Below are 10,488 nucleotides of genomic sequence, written 5' to 3'. Positions count from 1 at the left end.
TTTTTGGACAAAGACAACGGTTAACGGCCAGGAACTCATTTTACACCTGAGTACGGTGAGAGAATGTGAGTAAAGAGTCTTTTCCAAGGACTCAACTATGCGCGAGCGAGCGAGGCTCGCACCCAGGACCTTCCGATCCGAAAGCGAGTGTCATACCACTAGATCACATAGCCGCACTAAGGGTGTGTCCAATCCACCGCCATCGTCTTCTTCCTATTTCCTCTCACATTGGTTTCTGCTGTGTTTTCTTCCATACTTCTTCACCAGTGTCTGCTCCTATATTTCTCAGTACAGAACTTAAATTAACTAGAATTTTGAAAAATGGCTTAACTCACTCCACCCTAACATCGACTATATCCGTAGTTAACTCACTCCACCCTAACACCGACTATATTCGTAGTTAACTCACTCCACCCTAACATCGACTATATCCGTAGTTAACTCACTCAACCTTAACATCGACTATATCCGTAGTTAACTCACTCCACCCTAACATCGACTATATCCGTAGTTAAATCACTCCACCCTAACATCGACTATATCCGTAGTTAACTCACTCCACCCTAACATCGACTATATCCGTAGTTACTCCACCCTAACACCGACTATATCCGTAGTTAACTCACTCAACCCTAACACCGACTATATCCGTAGTTTACCCACTCAACCCTAACACCGACTATATCCGTAGTTTACTCACTCAACCCTAACATCGACTATATCCGTAGTTTACCCACTCAACCCTAACACCGACTATATCCGTAGTTAACTCACTCAACCCTAACACCGACTATATCCGTAGTTAACTCACTCAACCCTGACACCGACTATATCCGTAGTTAACTCACTCAACCCTAACATCGACTATATCCGTCGTTTACCCGGGGTTGCTTTTACACCACGCCTATAATTTATTACATTTTTCCGAGACAAATTATAGGCGTAGTATCGAAGCTAATGTTTTTCTTTTCTACATGTTAATGATTGTTGAATAAAACTATCTATGCAAATATATATATATATATATATATATATATATATATATATATATATATATATATATATATATATATAACTCACACACGCACACACACATACACACATACATATATTATATATATATATATATATATATATATATATATATATATATATATATACTAGTAAAAAGCCCGCAATTTCGCGGGGAAAGAACTATTTTCATTCGATACTGTACTCACCATCATTTAATGAGGGCAGATTGGTAAACAACGTTGTCTGTGTAATTTGGTATATCTTCGGTTGATTTTTCTGTGTGGCCCAATATGAAGTGTAAGTCACTATAGCCTCTGACCCGTGACATCAAAGGTGAAAATACAAATTTAAAGAATACTGGGGATGTAGGAGCTTTCGGAATGTCTCCCCTATACTTAACTTATGGAAAAACAAAGACCCTAGCACCTTTAATAACACTTATGACTAACCTCTCGAGCTAACCCTAATAGTAAAAAAAACAACTCTCCGACTACTTTGCACTACCTTTCAATATTTAACAAATCACAATGGCGGGCGAAAATCAAAACAATGGTCAAATTAGGAAATTTTTAACTTTCACAAATCTATCAAGGTTTGTTCTAGAGTTTTTAAAATGCCTGACAAAATATCAACGGTGAAAATACAAATTTAAAGAATACTGGGGATGTAGGAGCTTTCGGAATGTCTCCCCTTTACTTAACTTATGGAAAAACAAACGCCCTAGCACCTTTAATAACACTTATGACTTACCTCTCGAGCTAACCCTAATAGTAAAAAAAGAATCAAAATGGCGACTGAAATACCTTCATGTGATCAAGTGAATAATATCACTATGAATGCCACGATTTGCTGAAAAATGCCAACACCCACACACAAATGTATACACCACACACAACACACACACACAAACACAAACACACACACGCACACACACACACTCACACACAAACATACACACAATTAGAACATACATAACAAAACTGATCACCGCTAAATCAAAAACCCAATGGAAGTAATAATAATTCTTGATGTCATAAATAGATGACGCAAATTGACAACTTTTTACAGTGTCAAAATTAGTTGATTTTGGGATTCAAGTGTCGTCGTTGGTACATATTTTATGATATCTGTTTGACTCAACGAACTTTCAAACTGACTTTAAATTATAAAAGGAAATCAAGTTATCTGGTTATCTATCTGTAAAAAATACATTTCTAATTTTCAAATCTTTCAGTAGAGTTGTGCGCCGTATCAATTTTTTTATTTACTCAAATAAGCACAATTTTCTCCACAATGCTATATTTTTTTAAGAAAGGGTACTGGGGATGTAGGAGCTTTCGGAATGTCTCCCCTTTACTTAACTTATGGAAAAACAAACACCCTAGCACCTTTAATAACACTAATGACTAACCTCTCGAGCTAACCCTAATAGAAAAAAACAACTCTCGGACTGCTTTGCACTACCTTTCAATATTTAACAAATCAAAATGGCGGCCGAAAATCAAAACAATGGTCAAATAAGGAAATTTTAAACTTTCACAAATCTATCAAGGTTTGTTCTAGAGTTTTTAAAATACTTATATATAATGTCAATCTGAATAAATAAATGCCTGACAAAATATCAAGGTGAAAATACAAATTTAAAGAATACTGGGGATGCAGGAGCTTTCGGAATGTCTCCCCTTTACTTAACTTATGGAAAAACAAACACCCTAGCACCTTTAATAACACTTATGACTAACCTCTCGAGCTAACCCTAATAGTAAAAAAAAGAATCAAAATGGCGACTGAAATCCGCTAAATCAACAACACAACGGAAGTAATAATATTACTTGATGTCATAAATAGATGACGCAAATTGACAACTTTTTACAGTGACAAAATTAGTTGATTTTCGGAGTCAAGTGTCGTCGTTGGTACATATTTTATGATATCTGTTTGACTCAACGAACTGTCAAACTGACTTTAAATTATAAAAGGAAATCAAGTTATCTGTTTATCTATCTGTAAAAAATACATTTCTAATTTTCAAATCTTTCAGTAGAGTTGTGCGCCGTGTCAAATTTTTCATTGACTCAAATAAGCACAATTTTCTCCACAATGCTATATTTTTTTAAGAAAGGATATAATTTATACATATATATTGAATTGTGTTTGATACAAATATGGTACGAAAAGTGCTCGACATGCAGTAATGGAGCGAATTATTATTATTTAAAATATTTACCACAATGTTTGAGACAGTCTACATTAATGTTTCAGGCTGAAACATTAATGTAGACTGTCTCAACATTGTGGTAAATATTTTAAATAATAATAATAATAATATATATATATATATATATATATATATATATATATATATATATATATATATATATATATATATTTTTTTTTTTCATTTTTTTTTACATATAATATTATCATCATCAGCTCATAATACTAATTTTTAAATACATTTTTTTCCAATTTTTAAAAGTATCGAAAATCTCTAGGATTGAGTGAGTTAAAAATCCATATCAGACACTCATCTTTTTGTCTCCTGGAATCGAATCTGCTGTAATTATATCTAGACTCAGATCGATATTTTCTCAAGATGTCGAATACGATATTGACACAAGGAAGATGCGTTATGAAGGCAGTTTAAATAATGCTGTAGAGGCATGAATCATAACATGGAATACAGGAGGTATAATTTTGTATAGAGGCATTACACCTACACCTACACACACACACATACACACACACACACACATACATACATATATATATATATATATATATATATATATATATATATATATATATATATATATATATACTAGTAAAAAGCCCGCAATTTCGCGGGGAAAGAACTATTTTCATTCGATACTGTACTCACCATCATTTAATGAGGGCAGATTGGTAAACAACGTTGTCTGTGTAATTTGGTATATCTTCGGTTGATTTTTCTGTGTGGCCCAATATGAAGTGTAAGTCACTATAGCCTCTGACCCGTGACATCAAAGGTGAAAATACAAATTTAAAGAATACTGGGGATGTAGGAGCTTTCGGAATGTCTCCCCTATACTTAACTTATGGAAAAACAAAGACCCTAGCACCTTTAATAACACTTATGACTAACCTCTCGAGCTAACCCTAATAGAAAAAAACAACTCTCCGACTACTTTGCACTACCTTTCAATATTTAACAAATCAAAATGGCGGGCGAAAATCAAAACAATGGTCAAATTAGGAAATTTTTAACTTTCACAAATCTATCAAGGTTTGTTCTAGAGTTTTTAAAATGCCTGACAAAATATCAACGGTGAAAATACAAATTTAAAGAATACTGGGGATGTAGGAGCTTTCGGAATGTCTCCCCTTTACTTAACTTATGGAAAAACAAACGCCCTAGCACCTTTAATAACACTTATGACTTACCTCTCGAGCTAACCCTAATAGTAAAAAAAGAATCAAAATGGCGACTGAAATACCTTCATGTGATCAAGTGAATAATATCACTATGAATGCCACGATTTGCTGAAAAATGCCAACACCCACACACAAATGTATACACCACACACAACACACACACACACAAACACAAACACACACACGCACACACACACACTCACACACAAACATACACACAATTAGAACATACATAACAAAACTGATCACCGCTAAATCAAAAACCCAATGGAAGTAATAATAATTCTGATGTCATAAATAGATGACGCAAATTGACAACTTTTTACAGTGTCAAAATTAGTTGATTTTGGGATTCAAGTGTCGTCGTTGGTACATATTTTATATGATACTTTATGACCATCAACGAACTTTCAAACTACATTAAATTATAAAAGGAAATCAATTATTTTATACTATCTGATAAAATAATACATTTCTAATTTTCAAATCTTCAGTAGAGTTTGGGCCGTTCAAGTTTTTTTATTTACTCAAATAAGCACAATTTCCCACATGCTATATTTTTTAAGAAGGTACTGGGATGTAGAGCTTTCGAATGTCTCCCCTTACTTAACTTATGGAAAACAAACACCCTAGCACCTTTAATAACACTAAGACTAACCTCTCGAGCTAACCCTATAGAAAAAAACAACTCTCGGACTGCTTTGCACTACCTTTCAATATTTAACAAATCAAATGGCGGCCGAAAATCAAAACAATGGTCAAATAAGGAATTTTAAACTTTCACAAATCTATCAAGGTTTGTTCTAGAGTTTTAAAATACTATATATAAGTCAATCTGAATAAATAATGCCTGACAAAATATCAAGTGAAAATAAAATTAAGAATACTGGGAGCAGGAGCTTTCGGAATGTCTCCCTTTACTAACTTATGGAAAAACAACACCCTAGCACCTTATAACACTTATACTAACCTCTCGAGCTAACCCTAATAGTAAAAAAAAATCAAAATGGCGACTGAAATCCGCTAAATCAACAACACAACGGAAGTAATAATATACTTGATGTCATAAATAGATGACGCAAATTGACAACTTTTTACAGTGACAAATTAGTTGATTTTCGGAGTCAAGTGTCGTCGTTGGTACATATTTTATGATATCTGTTTGACTCAACGAACTGTCAAACTGACTTTAAATTATAAAAGGAAATCAAGTTATCTGTTTATCTATCTGTAAAAAATACATTTCTAATTTTCAAATCTTTCAGTAGAGTTGTGCGCCGTGTCAATTTTTTCATTGACTCAAATAAGCACAATTTTCTCCACAATGCTATATTTTTTTAAGAAAGGATATATTTATACATATATATTGAATTGTGTTTGATACAAATATGGTACGAAAAGTGCTCGACATGCAGTAATGGAGCGAATTATTATTATTTAAAATATTTACCACAATGTTTGAGACAGTCTACATTAATGTTTCAGCTGAAACATTAATGTAGACTGTCTCAAACATTGTGGTAAATATTTTAAATAATAATAATAATAATATATATATATATATATATATATAAATATATATATATATATATATATATATATATATATATATAATTTTTTTTTTTCATTTTTTTTTACATATAATATTATCATCATCAGCTCATAATACTAATTTTTAAATACATTTTTTTCCAATTTTTAAAAGTATCGAAAATCTCTAGGATTGAGTGAGTTAAAATCCATATCAGACACTCATCTTTTTGTCTCCTGGAATCGAATCTGCTGTAATTATATCTAGACTCAGATCGATATTTTCTCAAGATGTCGAATACGATATTGACACAAGGAAGATGCGTTATGAAGGCAGTTTAAATAATGCTGTAGAGGCATGAATCATAACATGGAATACAGGAGGTATAATTTTGTATAGAGGCATTACACCTACACCTACACACACACATACACACACACACACACACACACATACACTAACCAATTATATATATATATATATATATATATATATATATACAGGACATCCATCAATAATAATTATACACACACACACACACATATATATATATATATATATATATATATATATATATATATATATATATATGTGTGTGTGTATGTGTGTATATATATATGTGTGTGTATTAGTATAAATTTTCGGAACAGTTTGTAAGCTAGAAACAGTACAATAGTAGCAAGAACAAACCAAAATTACTCTCCACCCCACAGTTTAAAAAAAAACAAACAAAACATAAAAAGTCAACAACAAACAAAAAAGCCCAAAATATTAATATTTGATTTGGAACACTTCAAGTTTCTGCATGATACTCTATGTGGATCAGAATGTCAGAATGTGCGGCTATGTGGTCTAGTGGTATGACACTCGCTTTCGGATCGGAAGGTCCTGGGTTCGAGCCTCGCTCGACGCATAGTTGAGTCCTTGGAAAAGACTCTTTACTCACATTCTCTCACCGTACTCAGGTGTAAAATGAGTACCTGGCCGTTAACAGCGTTGTCTTTGTCCGAAAAATTGTAATATCGCCTAACAGGCGTCATGTCTCGTCCTACATGTTAAATGTTGCTGTTGACCAGGGACCCCTTGTAAAGCGCTTTGAGCACGTTAAGTGGATATTGCGCTATATAAAAGCTCAATTATTAATTATTAAGATCACAGAGAGTCCTTCAAATATCGATCGATTTAAATGACCCTCATCTTGGTAAAAAAAAACTCTCAAACCTTGGCAGCTAAATCGTCACATTTGTAATGACACAATATACATTTTACATATTCAGATTTATTTTGTACAACACAAACTTTTATGAATGATACTTGTTTAATTAATAAGAACATAACGTTGTTTTGTAGAGTGTCTTATTTGAGTTTAAAAAAAAAACAATTTTTCACCTGGGAAAGCCAGCCATTTTGGGAAAATACTGAAATGGATCGGTACGGAGAGAGAGTTAAGACCCCCTGATTTGAGAGTTTTTGCCGAGATGAGGCGTCATTTAAATAGATCGATATTTGAAGGACGATTTTTCTGGTCAAATATTTAAACCCTACGTTTTTTTTTTACCATAGTACGACAGTTCATTGAGTAAGGACACTTAAAAGATAAAAGGGCCATCTTTCTCACTTCAATGGTTTTTACTCCCAACAAAGCTGTTTCCGCTGTTATTCCTGTCCCCTCAGGGGCAGAACTTTCAGAAATGTCTCCTTTGTTTACAGGACGTGTTGCTTTCTCTGATTGTTTTTTCCAGCAGTTTATGTGTGCGTTCTGGTCTTGTCTACATGGAGATAGTATGCGCTTGGCTAAGAAACTCAAAACATTGCCAACCGGAAATATAACGGACCAACATCTTTCACTAACATTCTCTCACCATACTCAGTTGTAAAATGAGTACCTGGCTGTTAAAAGCGTTGTCTCTGTCCGAAAAAAAAATGTTATAAAATAGCCTAACAGCCGTCATGTCTCGTCCTACATGTTTATGTTGCTGTTGGCCAGGGACCCTTGTAAAACGCTTTGGGCACGTTTAATGGACATCGCGCTATATAAAAGCTCAATTAAAAAAAAACAACGAAACAATAATTTAGTTTATCTTCTTCGCTAAACAAAGCGCTACTTGAAGATAAATGTTTTTCAAAACGATTTGTCAATGACGCGTTTGAATGTTGTTTGATTGACACAACAATTGGATTCAATAGTCTAATGTCACGTCGCCCAGCATGGCGGTCATCTTGGTTCTAAACAAAGAAAATCGGTACTCTTTATTCTTCATGCTCGCTAGAATTTTTCATATGTTTTGTGATCAGAATGTGTAAAAGTCAAAACATGATAAGATTTATTATGTTTTTGTTTTTTTCCTCTGGATACGCTTTTATACTCGTCGGAGAAATATTTCATAAGGGCGTCCGCCATTGTTCCGATAGTTTAGAGCCAGTTACTAAGTTACCATGTGTCATTACGAGGGAAGTGACGTTACGACTGTTGAAGCGTATTAAGCATAATATTAATACGCGTAGGCGGAGCTATGGATATTATATCACAGACACTGTCGTACTCTTGAAAAAACACTTATTTAGAATTTTGACGAGAAAAATAGTCCCTCAAATATCTATCGATTTAAATGACCCTCGTCTTAGCAAAACTTTTCAAACCCGGGACTTCGTGAAGTCTGAAAGGAAATATGCTCCCCCATAGCATTTTAATCTTTATTTGAAGTAAATCGGGTGATTTTTCATGAAGTTATGGTCAGATGTATGGGAAAGGTATCCAGCAACTTTTCTCAAATTTCATACTTTTTCAACTTGACTAGCTGTGAAAAATAATTAGAATTGAAATCAAGCTTTGATATTTCCCGAAGATGTACAAAAAGGGTTGATTTAATCATTTATGACAAGAACTCATTTTTGATAAGATTTGACATTCTTACTAAACTTGGCAATGTCTCAGTTCGAACCCATTCACAACCAGACTGATTATGTCCTTCACTGTAACTTAGAAAGCTTTTCAAAAAATTTATTCTCTTTTGTCTTCTGGCACTTTCCTACTCACTTCATCTCTTGTTGTTATCAACATAAGTGCCTGCTCCACCCACTTTTCTGAATTAAAAATTCACCCCAAATACCGTTGGCCAACTAACTTCGCGGAGGTTGTGTGTGTTGGACCCGCGATCTCAATTAGTCGGGAAGAGAGAGAGAGCTCTAATAATGACTAGGGTTAGAGACGATCTTTTTTGGGATCGTGGATAGCTCTCCCCGGCCAGACGGAGTTGTCGTACCAGTAAGGTCGCGGGTTCAAACCCCCATCATCGCCGCGAAATTCTTATTCTCTATTGTCTTCTGGCACTTTCCTACTCACTTCATCTCTTGTTGTTCACTATAACTTCACTCCCCGAGGATAGTGATTTTAGGAAATGTTAGAGAATATTCCCATTCAGGCAGACTTTTGATTCGTAATAAAATTTGTATTTTGTGTGCCCTATTGCCGTTGTATGTGTAACACCTTAGAGCTCTGTGTAGATTAAATTATGCGCTATAGATAGTTCGAAGATGACGTCACTCAGATCTTTGTTATTGTTTTTTTTTGCCATCCGCGTTCATGAGTAATGCTCACTGAACTGTATTAACCCGACTATAAACGTTCATGGATACAAACAGTTTTGTGTGTTGGTCCGCCGGATGGCAATGTTATGAGCTTCTTAGACAAGCGCATACTATCTATATACCTGTATTATTTCTTTATTACATATTACATTACCTAAACAAAGCACTGCTTGAAGATAATAATAAATGTTTGTCAAATGAGTTGTCAGTGATTTCTACGTAGTAAGAATGTTGTTCGTTTGACAAAACAATTAATAGAAATCGTGAAAGTAATATAATAATTATAATACTAATAGTAATAAATCTTTATTGTCCACAAAATGGAAAATCTTTAGTGGTTTACATTGCTCGAATCATATATTATTATAATAAACATTAATATAAATCTGTGGATCTTATAATAATATGATCCTCATAACAAATAATTTACTTCACAATGCACACAGGCATCTTTACAATTTAATACAGCAGGGAACATAATGTTTTATTGCATTGAATTGGGTTCGAATTGGGTTCGACATTCGTGACGTCACTTCCCTCGTAATAACGCATAGTAACTTAGTAACTGGTTCTAAATTATATGAACAATAGTGGACGCCCTTATGAAATACTTCTCCGACGAGCATAAAAGTGAATCCAGAGGAGAAAATTATTATAAATCTGATCATGTGTTGACTTTTATACATTATGATCACATGACTTGTGAAAAAGTTCTAGCCAGCATAAAGAATAAAAAGTACCGATTTTCTTTGTTTAGAGCCAAGCTGCTAGTTGCTAGGTGATCGTGACATAAGACTATTAAATCCTATTAACTCACTCAATCCTAGAGATTTTTGCTTCTTATCAAAATTGGGAAAAAATGTATTAAAAATGTACATCTACATAATATAGTCTTATTCAACTATCGTTAACATGCAAAAATTGAGAACATTAGCTTTGAT

General features: G+C 33.7%; 1 protein-coding gene across 1 annotated transcript in view; it reads left to right on the top strand.

Annotated features, from left to right (window-relative positions):
* Window positions 1-10,488, top strand: part of LOC144960414 (uncharacterized) — a 240,165-nt gene that overhangs the window by 96,986 nt on the left and 132,691 nt on the right.

This window comes from Berghia stephanieae, chromosome 15, assembly GCF_034508935.2.
Source record: "Berghia stephanieae isolate SIO BIC M18660-M18661 chromosome 15, UCSD_Bste_1.3, whole genome shotgun sequence".
NCBI classification, from domain to species: domain Eukaryota; kingdom Metazoa; phylum Mollusca; class Gastropoda; order Nudibranchia; family Aeolidiidae; genus Berghia; species Berghia stephanieae.
The sequence above is the reverse complement of the archived record's forward strand: the minus strand, read 5'-3'. Positions and strand labels throughout refer to the sequence as shown.